This window comes from Oryzias latipes, chromosome 20, assembly GCF_053564925.1.
Source record: "Oryzias latipes strain Hd-rR chromosome 20, Olatipes_Hd-rR_3.1".
Lineage (NCBI taxonomy): Eukaryota > Metazoa > Chordata > Actinopteri > Beloniformes > Adrianichthyidae > Oryzias > Oryzias latipes.
Genome location: NC_136256.1, coordinates 13,217,432 through 13,234,949, shown reverse-complemented (window position 1 = coordinate 13,234,949; position 17,518 = coordinate 13,217,432).

The window sequence follows — 17,518 nt, the reverse complement described above, 5'->3', positions numbered from 1 at the left end:
AACTGATGGTAGGTGCATTTCTGCAGAGTTGGGTACTTTCTCTTTGAGCATGAAATTAGAGAACCCAATAATTTAGGCTGATTTAGGAATGCAAAAGGGGGGCATAGGGTCATGCGCTCATAGGTAATCAATACTAATTACCATTGCATTTCTTTTTTTCCTTCACATGAATGCGAACACTGGACTTATTAAAGGCTGCGAATGAAGGGCTCCCCCTTTACCCATTCTCATCAAAGGCCGCCCTGCGACTTTGTCTTCCTTTAATTCCTCGCTGTCTTTGGACGAGGCTCCAATTATAGCATTGCCGTGAATCTCTAAAACGGGCTGCACATTGACCTTTTTTCCCAGATTAAAAGCACATTCTGTATCTCTCGTGGACCCCCTGCACTCCTAATGAAGCCCATTTGTGGAACCGTAATAACTGGCGAGGGGCAGCCCTGTTAAACTAGACCGCTATCGCACATCAGGAGCAACAACAGCTGATCCTCTCTGGGTGATCGCATAATGTCAACTATTAAGCTACATGCACGTCGCCCTTGGCAACGCCGGTCAAGCTACCACTTCTAATGAAAAGTTTACGTAAGCGGACATTCAAAACGCTTTGAGCCAGAGTGAAAGCAGAAAAGCTCTAAGTAAACGCCATTAAAACGTAACTTTGTCCAGTTTCCGAAAAAAACTGGTGCCCCTCCCACTTCTCCTCATGTTTTCTGTACAGAAATCATCAGTCTGAAGTCATCATCTAGTGCGTTATAGATCTGTGGTAACGCCCCCAAAAATGGGAGGAATCATCAACTTTGATTTCTCAAAATGTGGTTTCGGCACATCCCTTCATGGGGGTCGCCACCAGCGTTGACTGATTCACACAGGTGTTGGAACTGATGCCCTTCCTGACACAGCCCTGTGTTTTATCCGGGCTGGGGACCGGCACAGGGAGACCCAGACTTGTGGCTACATAGTTAGGCCGTATAGCGTGAAGGGGTCTTGCCTAAGGACCCTCACTGGATGAAGCTCATCGAACTCTGCACTTCACCAATAGAGCCACCCAGAGCTTAAAAAATGTTACACAATAAATAAATAAAAACTGTTACACAAAAAGCTGTTTGTGTTGTGGAAAAAATGTGGTGAAAGAAAATAATTTATTAACAAAAAATATTTGCAAAATTCCAACAAGTTATTGAAAAACAAGAACTTTGGGGAAAAAAAAGTTCCGTATTTAAAACGTATATCAACGACACAAAAGTGGAATGTAAGCGGGAGTTTGAACAGCTTATATATAGCTTATAACCTTTTTTGGTTGGTTTTTTTAAACAGTGCACTGTGTTCTGCGTCCTGATTGGCTGTTGACCTTGTTGATCAATCTCCTCTTGGCCGTGTTTAATGTGTTCAGTTTTTCCAAATCTTCATAAATCCTCCGGAGCTTTGGTTTCAATCTCTAATTCTGGACGTATTTTCCTACAAGAGGCTTGAACTTTGATAGTTTAAATGGGAGAGAGGTCTAAAATGTTAACATCTGTCTGATAAAGTGTGTAGTGAGGAGTTTTGGAGCCTTAAAACATCTGTAACACTGCAGATTTAATTTGTCATGAGTCATTTTTTTTAGAACGTAAGATAAATGAGGGAACGCTGTACGCAAAAGTCATTCAAAGACAAAGTAATGCAGTCGTGTCATCCGATAGAGAGGCAGTAATCAGACAGTTAGTTGAGCAGTGCAGGAACAAAAAGCAAAGAACAGCAGAAGTCACGCCAACTAAAAAAGCGGCAGCCAAAAAGGATCTGCTTCCAGACTCCAGAGCAGGGATTTGATCCACCCAGAGACCCTAAAATACAAGTCCGATTCTCCGATTCCAGCCTCCTGAAGACCCAGCAGCTCCAGACAGTTGAGACCCCATGGAGGCCCAGAAAGCTGTGGATTCCATCAGCCTGCGGGCTGTTTAGTTCTATCTGTCCACTGAGCCCGAACTTCCTTATTAACACAAAGCTGTCGTACTTAGTTAGGGAGGTGATTAGTGAAATCTACATGAAAAGGCAATTTCCCCTCTTCTTTTTGGTCCTCCTCACTCGCCCGCACTCCATTGAGATCAGACAGATCTAAAGAATGGCATTTGCGCGCTAATGAAATCCGCTCTGCACCATTTCGGATGTTAATCTTCAGATGGAAGTGACTCGTGTCTTTATTTACTCGTTTCTGTGTAACAAATGGTCAGAGTTGACAAAAATTACATTGCTCCCCCCCTTCCCTATTTAACCACAGGCCTGAAGCACGGGCTGGCAGTCGGCTCGGAGACCACAGCTTCCACTTTGATGTATTGGAGTTAATATCTTCCTGACATTTCTCAAGACAGATTTTCATCACTGGATTCATCTGTACTTTTGGGACTGTGTGATAAATGAGCGAGGACATTCATTTTCCTCTTGTAGAAGTAGTGGTGGTGGGGTTTGGGTGTGTGCGGGAAGGACTTATGTGTGTGTGTGTGTCCTCTGTCAGGATTCAGTTGGGGCGGGGTGTAAAGAAATCCGGGCTGGTGCGCACGCGCAGCCGCACTGGCGAAAGCGACGGCGGCATTAATGGAAGTGACGTTAATTTGACAGAGCGCTCACTAACATGCAAAGTCACTCGCAGTTCATAAGAATAATATTAACGCGGCATTAACATGCGAGGCTGTCTGCTGCACCAGATGCCCAGCGTTTTGGGGGAGCGGGTGCCGCAACCAGCCAGCCAGCCTGCCTGCCTGCCTGCCTGTCTGCCTGCCTGCCTGCCTGCCTGCCTGTCTGCCTGTCTGTCTGTCTGCCTTCCTGTCTGTCAGTCTGCCTGCCTGCCTGCCTCTCTGCCTGCCTGCCTGTCTGTCTGCCTGCCTGTCTGCCTGCCTGCCTGTCTGTTTGACTGTCTGTCTGTCTGCCTGCCTGCCTTTCTGTCTGCCTGTTTGCCTGTCTGTCTGTCTGTTTGTCTGCCTGTCTGTCTGTCCGCCTGCCTGCCTGCCTGTCTGTCTGTCTCTCTGTCTGCCTGCCTGCCTGCCTGCCTGCCTGCCTGCCTGCCTGTCTGTCTGTCTGTCTGTCTGCCTGCCTGTTTGTCTGTCTGGGCCGCCAAGCTTGCATCACAGCAGGAGGATACAATTTTTGTTGTTGTTGCTTTTCTTTTTTTATCCTGGCAGGATTCTGGGACAGGTAAAGCAGTAGGAGACATAAAGCCTAGTCATCCCTGCAGAGCAGATAGAGCTTGTTCAACTTGATGAATTGCTAGCATGCCCTTGAGCAACGCAGCAACACATAATAACAAGTGTAGCCAGTAGAAAAGCTGAAGGCTATTTAGTTCCAGCCATTTACACTAATCAAAAACCACTTTACCTGATAAGAACTACAGGGGTCGCCTACCAGCCAATGGCACCAACATCCCTCTTTGCTTATATTGACTGGGCTTAAACAAGGTGCCACTAGTAGAAACCATGGAGGTGATGAAAAGATACAAGGGAGAGCGCTAATTCGCAGCCAATCGAAAACGCAGCCCGTTCATTAGCTGACCCAAACAATTAGTCTATGACGGATTAAAGCCCTCCCCCTGCCCAAAAGTAGACCCCCATCAGGGCACATGTGGCTTGGACAGACACAAGAACATGCCTGCAAGACACAGAGACCAAAGTCAGAGGGGGGCGGGGGAAATGGCACCCAGGCGTGCGCGCACTCTCACTGCACACAATCCTATACAGTATGGATCGGGCATTGACCACGGCTCATGAAAGATGCAGTTATGCAGATGGGCTCAGGGTGACTGAATGCAGGCCAAAGGGGGCTGGAGAGGGCCAGCCCAAATCCCCCCCCCCTCCCCCTCCTTTATCCTCCTCCGCCAACTCTCCGCTGAACAGGCAGCTCTGCCAGGCGACAGAAACCTTCTGGTGTCGCAGCGAGTCACCGAAATACAATAATGCTCGCGCTGTCCGCAATGATTTGGAGAGGCGGATTCGGGAGCCAAGAAGGTCACTGGGATAGGCCGTCCTCTGTTGAGGCTGACAACACGTCTTCAAAAGTTAGAATGCACCACAGGGACAGTAAACTGAGGAAACGAGTTTCTAACTTTCTTTTTCAGATGGCGTTGAGACAACAAAATGATGAATCGCAAACAGAAACGCTGCCGTAAACATCATCACTGATCGTATGTTTTAAACACATAGGGGGAATCATATACAGAGTTAGTTTTTATGTTGAGTTTTTATTTAGTCTCATGCTGCACAAAGATTACAAAGCTATGTTTGGTAGCTCCTGCTACAACAACAGATGTTTAAAACGTAGCAATTTTGATGCGCCATCTTGGTAAGCAACTTGTTCTGCCTATTTAAAGGCTGCAGCAAAAGATCCTCCAGAGGTGGATAACCATGTGACACCCTTGTGCTATCCAAGGCACTTTACCATTGGGAGTTGGGTCATCTAGACCCACTAGACAGTGCTCTAAACCTTTTTTCTTCAATGATTTGTGATCTTCACTGGTGTCCATATATTACATGAAATCTTTCCACCTTTATCCACCTTTGTCATGGTAGGGAGAACACGTCAATGTGAGGGTGGGGTCATTTTGACCCCATAAGATAGCACAAGGGTTAACACCAGAGCTTTAGCTTGAGTGTTGACGCTCTATGAACTACCGAAACTTTCCAACCATTTACACAATTCCAACTGATTCTGAAGCAGAGAAAAACGGCTTTGTGCTGATATGCAATACTTTAGATATCAGCACGAGTTCAGAATCAGGTTAATTGCATAAAAGGTCAAAGTTCAAAGAAGGTCTTGTTTTGCTGTCACTCTGTTGTTAAAGGGTTAAGTTTAGGTTGTAGAAGCTCGTTAGATTACCAATCAAAGTTCGAACATCTGAGCTGCTTAAAAAACCCAGCAGATAGCTGAAGGAGGTTTACTTTTGAGACTTTGGATTTCTCAGGCACATGGTTGATCAATAATCTACCTGAATAAATGAGGAATAGTTGTTTTTTTTTTTTTTGTCCAAACATTCAAAGGCTGAAATAAACCTAGAAGAGGGTGGTTTAATATGGAGTGTTCACCAAATTATTGTTACTTCAATAAAACTTGCTTTACAGCAGACATTAACTGTTGTACGTCACATCCATCCATCATCCTCTGAACCTGCATTATTCACTTTTAAGGTTGTGGGGCTGCTGGGGCTTATCCCAGCTGCTGTTTGATGTAGGCAGGATGCACCCCTGGAGAGTTTGCCAGTCTGTTTCATGGCCACACCATCATACACTCACGTTCACACCTAGGGACAATTTTAGAATCCCAAGATAGCCTATGAGTGGGACGTCAGGTTACAAACGCAATTTGTCATAGCGGTATGCTTGTTACGTGAGGAAGTTCCTTATCTGATGTCCATAGAAAAATCTAAGCAATTAGGGGGGGAAATGGAAGGCAGTAGAGTCAACCAGTAAAAGTGTCCACTATTGTTTATGAGGTTAGGAAAAATTCTTCATTTCCTCTGACAAACATAGTCCTCCAAAAAGCAGACCTTGAATTTTAGCCCCAGTAAACGCACACACCTGAGAAACACAACACACCATCTTTTTAAAACCAAAACTTCTTTTCTTGCAGCTGATGGACAATTTGTTTAACAAGACGTGGGCGTTTGCAGCGGCATTCATTAGGTCTCCATGAATTTTTATTACTCCCATCCTTTTCCTTTATCTGTAGATCAAACATGGACCAAACGGGAGTTTATTTGAACCGTCTAACCCCCAGCTCTCAAATTTTCCCACAACAGTCTTATCGTCTGTCACAGTGGCTTGTTATGGAAAAACGACTTTCTTTGTCAATCTCTTTCTACGCTCACTGGTCTTTTTCTTCATAACCTTAAAACTACGGACATGTGTCGCCTGTTCAAGACAGTATAGTATAGCCCATGGGGTTCACACTGGGCAAGCAGGGAGGGGCTTCTTGTCCCTCTTCTTTTTCTACTGTTTATTGGCGCAAGTCCACCACCTACAGTTGGAAGAGAATCTGTGCAAAATGTTCCATCAATTAAAAGACATCCATGGGTCACTACTAAATCGGAGTTCCTGATGGAGCCTAATTTGACGTTTGTTCAACGGCCACGCATTTTGTACGCAGAGCCAGAAAACTGTCGTAGAAACCTGTGTAGCTACTTGTGAACACGAGGGTTTGAACTCGGAACATGTGTTTACATAGACGTTTCATTGGAGGCATGGATGTAGCTTGATATTGAACGCCATCTTTTGAACACAATTAACCCTTGTTCTATCTTAGATGACCCCATCCTTGCATTGACGTGTTCTCCCTACCGTGACACAGGTGGATAAAGGTGGAAAGATTTCATGTAATCCATCATCAATAAATCATTGAAGAAAAAAGGTTCAGCGCACTGTCTAGTGGGTCTAGATGACCCAACTCCCAATGTTAAAGTGCCTAGGATAGCACAAGGGTTAATCAAACTTTCAAGTTAATTAAATGGATAGAGTTTACGAAAATCTGGCACACTTTGCTTTGGTAAAACAGATACCGTAGGGTATCTGTTACAAACTACATCAAACGCAAATAAACGGAATTAAACCAAATCACGTCTGCATTATTTGAGGTGTTTGGGATCCAAGTGTCACTTCAGAGCAGACACGTCTTGCTGGATCTTGTTGCTCTTGTCGCCGTCCACCTGCACCGTCCAACTCATCCAGTTTATTTCAGAAGACTAATTCAGCGGGTGAGTTCTATCCACCAATGCCACATTAAAAACAATGATATCTTCAGGCCGTGGTTATAGTTAAAGAAAAAAACTGTTCAAACGGTGTGTTGAGATCCTCCTTCAATGGGAGGATTTTCAGGGTTGCTGCTGCTGTCAGTTTCTCTGCAGATACAAGAACCTGATGAGTTTTTGAGCAGCGAGGATAGCATCTCTGCGGCAGTACACTTCTATCTACCACAGCAGTTTTTTTCCCTTTTCTTTTGCTGATTCTTAACACACTTTTCATCACATGTTGACTTCACCTCCTACACAGCCTGGCTCTCTTTTTTTTTTTTTTTTTGATCATCTCACTCCTCTTTACAGAAGAAAAACTGTGATTTTTATGGGTTTTTGGCAGAGTGGACAGCATCAGCACCCACGAACCTGCTGCGGTCCGTAGGTTCATCGGGGCACTGAACCAGTTTACTGCACAGGCAGACAACAGCGTGCCGCTGCGTCCTCCTGCAGATCCCATCTTTCCTTACATGCATAATTCAATGTAATATCTTCCCATTTTATGGAAGCTAAATATTCATGAGTGATAAGAGCTCTGGGCAAACTTTCCCAAAAACTTGGCGATTCCCCCTGAAAAGCGCGCTCCCCCACCGCCACACGTTTTCGGGCTGTTTTTGTCGACGACCCTTCGCTTTAACAAGATCAATATCGCTGCGTCGTGGCGCTCGCACGGCGGGTCCCGTAACACCATTGCCGGCAAATAAAGTAATGAATTCACGGTTTGACACAAAGGCAGATGAAGGCATATTTGAACACTCAAAAGAGGAGAGCAAGGGGAGAAGAGCGGAGACAACATTCCCAAAATTAATTTTCATCTCCAGGGTTCATGCATATTTAATGGGGGAGCGCTTGAATATCATAGGGTAATACTAGCCCGGCGTGCATGCGGAGGCCGGGTTGCAGGGAGGAAAATAAACGACCGTGATCGTTGTCACGAGCAATAACTCTGCAGAGCTGGGAAACAAAATAGCCAGAAATGCTTTGATGAAGCAAGGGAGGATGGGAAGGAGGGGGGGTGCAGAGGTTAAAGACTGGTGGAGTGATGGTCCCTTTGGATACAGCTGCTGCGGCTCTTTGTTTTGCAGCGCAAAGAGGAGTTTTGGGGGGGGGGGGGGGGGAGTTGTCAGAGCAGGGGAGTATGGGATATGGGCGGCTGATGACTGAGTGACAGTAGTTGACAAGCTCCGTGTCTCAGGAGGCCCCCCCTCCTCTTTTTTTTTTTTCTCTTTCAATGAGTAAACACATCACAGAATCAGCACACGCAAGCATGCGTGCACACATGTCACCCTGCACAAGCGCAGATACACACGTTCTGAGCGGCGCAGCGAAACGCCGACACAAAGCCGCAGCGCTTTTAAAGCCGCCCAGCACAACCTGCGAGGGAGCTGCTGCTGCTGATAAGCTCGCAGCGTTTGCGTCGCTTCCCCACCTTGCGCGCCGGAGGTGGCGCAACACCAGTGGCGCTTATTTACCTATTTAAAAAGTCTGGGCTCCCATCACCGCATTCATGCCACGTGCGCAGGGGGAGGGGGGAGGGGGATGAGGCATGAAACGGCATCGTCACGCCGAACAGTATTTTAATTAACGACCTTCTACTCCCTTCGGTGGGAAAAAAGAAGAGCGGGAGAGAAAATGAAAAGGAAGCGGCCTTTCTGAGGGGCAGACGGGGCCATTAGCACACGCCACTATCAGAGCACGCCGCTAAGAGCCAATAGCAAAGCAGTGAGCGCCTCGCTGCCTCCAGAAAGCGGGAAACAACCTCCAGACCCCAAGTTGGCGCGAGCCCGGGGAGGCTAAAGACAGATCTGAACAAATTTGATTTGGCCATATCTGAACAAATTTGATTTGGCCATTTCTACATTTCTCTGCCCCCCCCCTTATTCCTCCCTCTGATCCTCCAACCCCCACAACGCCACGGCGAGCTCCCTGACAGAGCCCCACTAACTCATCCCCACATCGCCGACACCGCGCTTGGTTTATTCACCGCTAAATTGAGTCGTAAAGATTTGTAAAAAAAAATAACGACAGGAGGGGACGGGTTGCGTTTGGCGTTCCCATGGGTCCCAGGTGGGCTGTTTGTCGACCCAATTAGAAGCAAAGGGGGAGCGAGAGCGAAAAGACGCTTGGCGATGTTCTCCTGAAAGGTAAAGGTGCATCCAAGACCTTGACCCTCCCCACCTGCAACTAAAAAAGGTTAACTTTAAGGCGATAAATCCCAGTTAGAGCAAAAGCAAATCAATCCTTCATACTCTTGTTTCACACGCTTTCCCTATTAACCCCTTCAGGATTGATTTCTCTTGCCGTGGTGGTTAACCCGTGTTTAACAAAGGCGCCTAAGTAAAAGAAGTGTTAAATTCAGTAAGGAGCAATACAATTCATTAGTTGTAATTTGGTGACTGTGTACCTCATAAATCACGCTCTGCCGGGTGGTAGCTCTGCCCCACCGTACTGTAGCAGAATAATGCAGGCTTGATCTGCAAAAAAACCTTTCTCCCTGAAGCACAATCGCAGACTCTGCAGCACAATAGAGCCACACACACACACACACACACACACAAGAAAAACGACAATGTAAGTTATGCAGCGCTGCTAAAATGCATCAAAAGTGTAAGCACTGAAAAATGTATAAGTCCTGCAGCGCTTAACACCGCCTTTTCCTGGAAATATTTCACCCGGCTCTAAATCCTCATTTGCAGGTGCTTAGAGTGTGATGGAAACATTTAATATACAGAAAAAGTTGACTGCCTCCGCTCGAGCTTTTCGGTGTGGCGGCGGACGGCGCTTGCTGCTAGGACCCCGAGAGTTGCGGTGACTCATTTGTGCACATCTGAACACGGCTGCATGCTGTCAAGTAGCTCGCGCTTCCATCTCATTCAGGACCCAGCCGTGTGTGAAGAAGGGATCTGCTCAGTGAGCCGCTGATAAAAGCTTTACCTGCTGCCTGTGTCACTGTGGATGTCTTGTTTCTCATCTGCACTGAGCTTTTGGACAAGTGACAGTGGTTTCCACTCAGTGGCTCTCCTGGCTTTAAAGGTGCTGTTTGCAGAGCGTAAATGGCGGTATCTTTGAGGAATTAGCATGCTTTGTTGATCGTACTTTGACATGTCCAACCCACCCAAAATTGTTTTGAAGGCCAGACACTCACCATGACAACTGTAGTCGTGGTTCTTAAGTTTGTGAGGGCTTTATCATTAAGCTTTCTGATGGGTATAGTTTTAACAAATCTGGTATCTACTAGCAAAAGCAACGCAAGGAAACCTAATGAAGTGGCGATGGGCATCTATTATGACAAAACATACACCAAAGCAGCTTTTAACCATCTTTCTGTACAGTTGACGCATTTTCTTCCTCTTCAAGCGTCAACATGACAGACTTTACCCAAATGGATACCATAAACTAGTGGTGTCAGAGTCCAGGTCTTGAGTGCCGGTGTCCAAAAATGCTTTCCAACCAACCTACCATTGAAGCTCCTTATTGGCTAATGACACCTAATCCAGGTAATCAGCAGCAAATAAGGCAGGATTTCTGGAAAACCAGTAGGAGGCCAGCCCTCATGGCCTGGAGTTTAATACCTCTGCATTGGTGAAGGCGTGCAAGAAGGCAGTGGCAGGAGATATAAAGGCTTTTCTCAGAGCTGTTAGCTGTTAGGAAAAACTGGACATCTGCGATTGAACTCTAACGTGTTTCTCTGTAGTTGGGAATAACATTAAAATACTGCTCTATCTTGCCCTTTCATCAATAAAAAGTTGTACAAGACCTTGCTGAAATTTGGAACGTGGTGAGAAAGTTTCGTTAGAGAAAACCTGGAACAGTGAAGAACGTTCATAGGACTGACAACCCGACAAAACAACCAAATGAGGCGACAAAATGCTATCAAAAGTAAAGGGACAAAGACCCTCCTGAAAACAAAAGTACTTAAGGATTCTTCTCACATGTGGCAAAATAATCTGGATTATACCCAAAACCTTTGGACAACTTTGTAGGAAGTGTGTGTAGCAGAAGTACAAACACAAGCAGTCAACATGGTGGTGGAAGAGTAATGGTGCGAGGACCCAAAGGACTTGTGATACCTGATGGAGCCGCAAACTCTTAAGTACCAGGGAACCTTAAAGGAGAATCAGTTCTTGATATCAAACGTCTGCAAAAAGATAACCATCAGAACATGCAAGCAAAACAGATGATAAATGTTTACCAAAATATACCACATTCATATGATAGACAAGAGTATTAAAAAGGTTTTATTGCTATGCAGGAGTAACACAACCAGTTATATGGTTCATAGAGCTATTACTTTCACATCGAATCAGGTAAGCTTGAGTACATTTGTTTCCCTAAAAAACTCACCAAACTTCACAGTACAGTTCATGTGAGAAGGCCGGAGTCATACCAGGAGATGGACTGGCTCCTAACTGAGACTTGTTTCTAAGTAGAAAGAAAAGGAGTCGCCACTTTAACATTTTGGATCTTGTGAATAAAGACATAGCAACATGTTTACGGGGGTTGACCTGTACTGTACAGGGGCTGCAGGTTTTTTTTGGTTGTTTGGGCCCTTGGAGGATAATAAAGAGGACCGGCCAGTTCAAGGCACATCTTAAGGGGAGCCTAAGTGTGTCCTGCAGTTCCCTTGAGGGTTAATGAAAATGGAAGGTATGATTCTGTGTGATAAGTGTATCGTGAAGTATTTATAAGGCTAATGTAAGCTACACGCACTTATGTACAGGTGATTCTGTGGTACGGTATCCTTACACCGAACTCTAGTCATTGGTAAGGTATTTGTCACAACTGCCCTTATGGTTAGATATGGGCTGTCTGTGGGCAAAAATGGGCAAACGTGTATGGGGCACGGCAAAAACACGCACTTAACACTTGAACACTGCGAAATCTACAGGATTCGAGGGGTCAAAAAAAAGAAAAATCATTTGACTCCTCTGCCTCTCACTTACCTCACCTTTACTTACCTTTTTGTGTTGTATGCGTTTGCTAGAACCTGTCGTTCGCAGCACGACCGTAAAAATATTTGCACGAACATTGTCGCTCTACAGTTTCACCATGCGGTTTAGGACCTTTAGAGTTCATGCGACCCACTTGTGTGCTACGTGCTACGTACACATTTTCCCATTTTTTGTCATGTCCAGCCCTAAGAACAGTTGTGACAAATCCAAAAAGAAATGTTTCCACTTATAGACACCCAGAGACTAAGTTCACAGTGTTGGAGGTAAGTGGTTGACCATTTTAGGGGGTGTTAAGACTCGAGGAGAATGGATTCCACTTGTTATTCAGATGATAAAATGTAGTGAAATCCCTAATCATAAATCCATTTATTCCAGCATTTCCCATGCCAGCTCTGAGGACGACAGCATGGCTTTGTAGCCTGATTTTTTTTTCTTTAATCCCACTTGTTCACTGCAAAGAAGAAAAAAAAATCTGACAAATGGGACTGCTAGGTTCGTGCATTCTGCTTCACTGACTTGCAACAGAAAACAATCATCTTAGCCAGCGCTCAGTCTTCAAGCGCGCTGACAAACCCTTAGATCATTCTTCTTGTATGCTTCTGTGCCAGAAAAGCACCATAAAATGAAATCTCTCTCAGATATCTCAACAATCCAATCGCCTGCTTGTCCACAGAAGATCAAGAGCCTCTAGAGACCTGCTGATAAACTGTAGTCAGGTAAGAGAATGGGAACCCATCCGTGATTTTGTTTCCCTCACAGTCATGTGACACACCGGCACCTTTACCTTTGTACATTTTTTCTGGTTTTGGAGCGATTTTTATTGATCTGATAAGGTTAAATAAAGTTCACCGGATCACTTCAAAGTCCAGTGCCAATGTTTGTTTAGGCACATTGACCCTACCACTCTTTGAGGATGAAAGCGATGGCAGCTAAAGACAACAACTGATGTCTACAGACAAAGCAGCCTAATTGTAATCCCAGGACTCGTATTTATTTCACAAATGTCTTTTTCCTGGCTGAGACGGTGAGTATGCATGGCAAAACTCCGCTCTGGACATCTGTGATGGCAGCTGACAGACCAGTTAGGGAGATTTTCTGGACGCCCACAGAGCCTCAGAGCACAGAGAAAACAAAAAGCATAAAAAAAGTCACTCTCCGCACAGCAGAGACACACTGGCCTTTTGGTTTGTCTGCACTCCGTCGGTGGGGGTGGGGGGGCACGCAGGTGCCATCTGTACCGGAGAAAGAAAATCATCTTGAAGTTGAGAAACAATTTCAAAAGGGCCTGTAATATTTTTGGCACTTTAAAATCTTTGATTTAATCTAGAAGTAACTCTTTTTATCCTGTGTTTCCATGGAAACCAGTGAGGTTGGGATACGGGGAGGCTAAGGAGGGGGGCTTGATAAGGCGAGGAAGAGAGAGTAGGAAGGGGGGGAGTGATGAGGAAGAGAGGGAAGGTAGATTCAGCAGTGGAGGGGAGCGGTAAAGGATTAGCGGTGGAGAAAAGTGTCTCCTCTCTCCCGCTCTGGTCCAAAAAACTCTATCCCATCACCTCCGCGTCCTTGGCCCACCTGCTCACAAAGGTATTTATTGGCCTTTGTTCCCTTAATTATCATCCAATTAGCCTCCCCAACGGTGGAACCGCTGCAATCCTGCAAAGTGTCAAGTCCCATCCACTTAGCAAGTCTTGACGGCAAACATCTTTGCCGGTTTGCTCCGAAAGTTTTCCTAAAGCATCCCTCTGCACACCGAAGCATCCATTAGGGCACCATTCGTCTTTTTGCTCGTACGTTAGCGGAGGCTTCATTTGCTGCTTGGATGATTTGTCACTAAACAGCTATTGTGGCTAATTAGGAAGGCAGCTTAGCTTTGTGTATTTGATGCCATTTGCGACTTTCATGTCAGCGACTCAGGCTTATTAACGCTCTTTCCACTCCTCGTGGACTGCTCTCAGTCAAAAAACCCTCAGAGGGCAAAAGTTTTCAGCTACTTTTGCGGGAGGGGATGGGTTTGACAGGCCCCGAGTATGGCTCGCTAATTGGTTCGCTTTGAGACCGGCCCGCTGAGCTGTGGGCAAGGACGGGCATGTGGCATCGCTGACTTGTTAGCACGGTATTAGCCTCTGAGAGTGAATTAGCCTTGCAGCCTCCGGCCACTAGCCATCAAGCGTGTATGTGTTTGGGGGGGTTCTGCACTCGGAGAGAGCTCTCACCCTATTCCGTGAGTGCAAAAAACAAACAGGCATTTGCAGAGTGCAAGCATGGATGCATCCTCCACACAAGAAACTCATTAAGCCTATAGCTGGAGACGAAACCCCCCCAGAGCTTTAGGCTTTGTGCTTTGCATTCATAACAAATCAAATTCGCGTTTCTCATAACAGGCTCCTCTACTCTAGTCATAACCCCCCCCGCGCCTCCATTAAAAGAAGGGGGAAAAAACGCCTGTCCTCGTGGGTAACAAGCATATTTGCTGGATGAATGCAGACAGTAAGTATGTTAATGTGTGTACAGGCGGGTCTGTGGCGGTTGTGTGTGGAGGGAGGTGTTCTGTGGGCTGAGAGGCTGAGTCTGCAGCACATCATCCCACACACCAAGCACAGAGCCGGAGGTTGTTGATGAGTTCTTTAGCCATGCTGCGTGGACCCCCCCCCCCACAGTAGAGTATGCTGACAGAGCAGCTGCTGACATGGACGGAAACACACACACACGCACGTTGAAGGCTGCTGTTCTTTGATCAGACGCTGTACCACAGTTCAGGGAGGAGAGGATGCCGATGTTTTAAGGTGACGGCGGGTCTGTGTTTGCTCGTGGAAGTGGAGTCTGTCAGCTGTCACTTAGATATGGGTCACGACTGGCGAGTGTGTCTGCCGTGTTACACTTCGAGGTGGCATTTTGACGGATTAGCTTTCGCCCTGTCACATAATTATGATAAAGAGGGGAGGAAAAAAAAAGTGTTTTCAAGTCTCAGGGCGCTTTTGCAGACTAGCTTAAAAGTTTTCCACCCTTCTTTGGTTTGCTTTCACACTGCACTTTTGAGAGTCGACCAATATGACAACATATGCTACGAGATTATTTATTTTGAGTGATTAATTAATATTGAACTTGAATTAATTAATTGAATTAATCTATTTTTAAACTAAACTAATAGTTGCGGTGGAATGCCTAATTTTAAATTTAAATTTGGATGTGTGTAGTAAAGTTTGTGCAGCTAATTTGGGATTTTATCTCTGTTCAGGGATCTTGACTTTTAGAAAGGCGCCTAGTAAATTCAATGTATTGTTATTATTCAAAGATCAAAATATGGAAGAAAAAAAGGGCTTTTTGAAGGTTTTTTTATTATCTCAAACAATTAAGAAAAAAAGAAAAACAAAACATCTGGTTCAAAGTGCTCTAATTTAACAAATCAAAAACAGTAGCAACACTTTTCTGGGCAATCCAAAAGATATGGGCGACGAACTTCTTATTATTTCCATAATCCATACGTTGACAGGCTTTGACATCCCCCATAGAACTTTATGCTGCAAAAACAAATCAATAAAGTACTGAAAAATGGGATTTTGGGTGCGACAAAGTAAATGAAGAGTTTTGTTGAGTCCATCCATGGCTCCACCTCCTTGCCAGTCAAGTAAACAGACACCCGACGAGTGGGTGGCTTCCCTCTATCTGCTAATCAATGCCAGTGTCGGGGGGGGGGGGGGGGGCTCCCACTACCACTTTGATGGGGGTTCTTGGTGAGGGGACGGCCCGGCGCTGTCCCTCATTTTGCATCCCATCATCCACCCCAGCAGAACAAAAACACCCACCTGAGCAGAGGTGTCAGCTCACCTTTGCACAAATAATATGTGTGACAGGATGAAATGCTTTACATGTGTTGGTTTGTATGTATATGTGTGTGTGAACTGTAGTTGAGTTGAGTACATGTTGACATGATTGTACTGTATGTGACGATTTTTGAAGCCAGCAGGTATGTTTGTACCACCTGAGTGTGTGTGTGGACAGGCCACGCCCCCTTTTGACTAACATTTACACCAGACAGTAATGATGATAATCCTCCAGCATCTTGTTGCTTAAAGATTGTACCCCCAACAGGATTCAAATCCTGTGCAGAATAACATTTACTGTTATTCAAGTGTGCAAAACACAAGAAATGTCCTAGAATCTTTTCCTGGTTTCTGCCTGAATTTTTTGGCAGCACCGGCCTTCTTCCTGACCTTTGATGGGCGCCATCAGTGACCAGACTGACATCACGTGACCAGTTCACTCCAACATTGTCCAGCACTGTAATAAGAGAGCTGACTATGTCATCAGCTGTTGTGTCCATCAACTCAAGAAACTCCGCTGTCATGGTCTCCTCAACACCTTTAATAAATATTCACAGTCTCCTCAGAGATGTTGTATCTGCAATCGTAACCCTCATGTTGGCAAAGGTCGACTGCTGTTTGGGGCACAACCCTTCTGCAGCCTTCAGCATTTTTCAATAAGTTTACCATCCGAAAATGGTTTCGATGTTTGCACCAATTTGTCTGCAATAAGGTGTCTGTCACTGCTCCATCACTGACGTCACGGCTGCAGTAAATGCAGACGGTTGTTTTGTCAGTCCAGCTAATAGGTGCTAAATCTTTTCATTCATTCATTCATCTTCTTCCGTTTATCCCTTTCGGGGTCACTGGGCTTCCGGAGCCTATCCCGGCCACTTATGGGCAAAGGCAGGGGGCCACCTTGGGCAAGTCTGTCGCAGAGTCACACATATACTCACATTCACACCTATGGATAATTTAGAGTGACCCATTAACCTTTTAAGCATGTATATAGACTGCACGGTGGCGCAGTGGTTAGTGCTCTTGCCTCACAGCAAGAAGGCCCCTGGTTAAAGTCCCGGCTGGGGGACCTGAAACAGAACAACTATGGGGGACCTTTCTGTGTGGAGTTTGCATGTTCTCCCCTTGCATTCGTGGGTTTTCTCCGAGGACTCTGGCTTCCTCCCACCGTTGCTAAATCTTCTCTTTTCTTAACTGCAAATGGTGAAACTTTTCTTTATGGTGAGTCTCAGTGGTGCTGAATGTTAAATTCTTTCAGCACTGCGACCTGTTGATGACATTCCAAGCACGCATTCAGCTTTGCATTCAGCTCTGTGAACAAATAAAACTACTTCCATTTTTACTAGAAAGCTCAGCACTTCACTTCAACTTTTTTCTTTTTGACAACATTTTGGTCATTATTTTGTCACTACTGATCATTCTTATAGCAATGTAACAGTGGTGAGTCTAGCGGGGAACCAAACTGCAATCTGTTAGGTGTTGCTTTTGGCACATGCAGAGATATGCTGTTTCACCTGTTTTGCTTTTCCTTTGCTCCCCCTAATGGTGGAATTGCGCATTTCGGTTATTTCTTTTAAGTTCATGACTGGGCCGGATTGAACAACTTGGTGGGGTGGATACGGCCCGAGGGGTGTATGTTCGACACCCCTGCTTTAAGGCTTGTTTCCACTGAGCGGTACAGTCCGGTCCAGTTTAGCAGCAGCCCTTTTTTTTCTGCTTGGCGTTTGTACATACAAAGCTTTAAAATTATTTGAGAAAAGATTGCGGGCGGTGAAGAAAAATGCAGCCCCTTTCTTGGTGTTTTCTATTATCATAATGACCTTCAGCCAATCAAAAGCTCCAGCCAAACTACTTCAATCCCTTTTGCTTTGGATCTTCAACCAAAGGAGACCAAAAATGGTACTGTTCGCTCTGGCTTAAGGGGTCAGTTTTAAATTGGAAATACCAGACTAAACTGGACTGGACCGCTCAGTGGAAACGAGGCCTTAGGTTGGCTTTAAAACAAT